The following is a 996-nucleotide window of genomic DNA, read 5'->3' on the forward strand; positions in this document are numbered from 1 at the left end:
TTGTACAGTCATACATGGGTTTACAACTGAACCCTAAACCCTAAACCCTGGTGTGTCCCCAGGTGGGCACCAGCCAGCCACGTGAGGACAGGTCACCGTTCAGCTTTATAGGGTTCAGCTTTATAAGCCCTAAACTAGTAGCTTTATAATTGTCAACGGTTTGTTGGATCCCTGCATGGTGCTGCCACGCAGCAACGCACGACTGGGGGAAGCAGGATGAGCGGAAACAGTGGTTCTAGCAGACATTGCTGAGCTGGCAGGCGCCAAAGTGAAAGACTGCTCGGCGCTCAGGGTTTAGGGTTTAGGATTTGGGGTTTAGGAGGGGGAATGTCTGCAACCGCCAGCAACCGCTGTACAGTCATACACGCTTTCGTCCTTTCTAGACAACGGTTACAGCACGAAACAGCTGCATTTTTTGTCCCATCATGGGCCATGTGATGGGAGAGCAACGCCCACAGCAGTCTGCCGCACTATTTCGTGTGTCAAGGTGACGTCAGCAGCAGCACTGGGCACGTGTGTCGTGGCTGTGCAGTTCCACCCTCGTTGCATCCATGTGGGTGTGAGGCCAAGGCTGCTACCAACTGCTGCACTGCCTTGGGCACATCCAGCAGTCAGCCAGGGGTTGACTGCTGGTGCCAGCAGCCTGCCTCACTCTTTTGGTGAGTCATGTTGACGTCAGCAGCAGCACCCGGCACGTGTGTCATGACTGTGCAGCTTCCACCCGGGCTGCAGCCCTGAAGGTGTGGGGGTTAGGGGGGGGCCGTTGCGCTGCCTTTGGCAAAACTGCAGGATGCAGCACTTCGTTTGCATCCAAGGTCAGACTTCTGCCCAGCCTGCTCAGTTTTCGGCTCTGGCTCTTGGGGGCGGTTTCAAGACAGCATGGAGCCCTGCCGCAAGCAGACACACGCATGGGGTTAATGCTGGTGGGCTGGGGGCAGCCTTGTCGCATCATACCTTTGACTATGTGACAAATACAAAGTGGGTGGTGTGGGTGCA

This window comes from Monoraphidium neglectum, assembly GCF_000611645.1.
Source record: "Monoraphidium neglectum strain SAG 48.87 unplaced genomic scaffold scaffold03439, whole genome shotgun sequence".
Classification (NCBI taxonomy): domain Eukaryota; kingdom Viridiplantae; phylum Chlorophyta; class Chlorophyceae; order Sphaeropleales; family Selenastraceae; genus Monoraphidium; species Monoraphidium neglectum.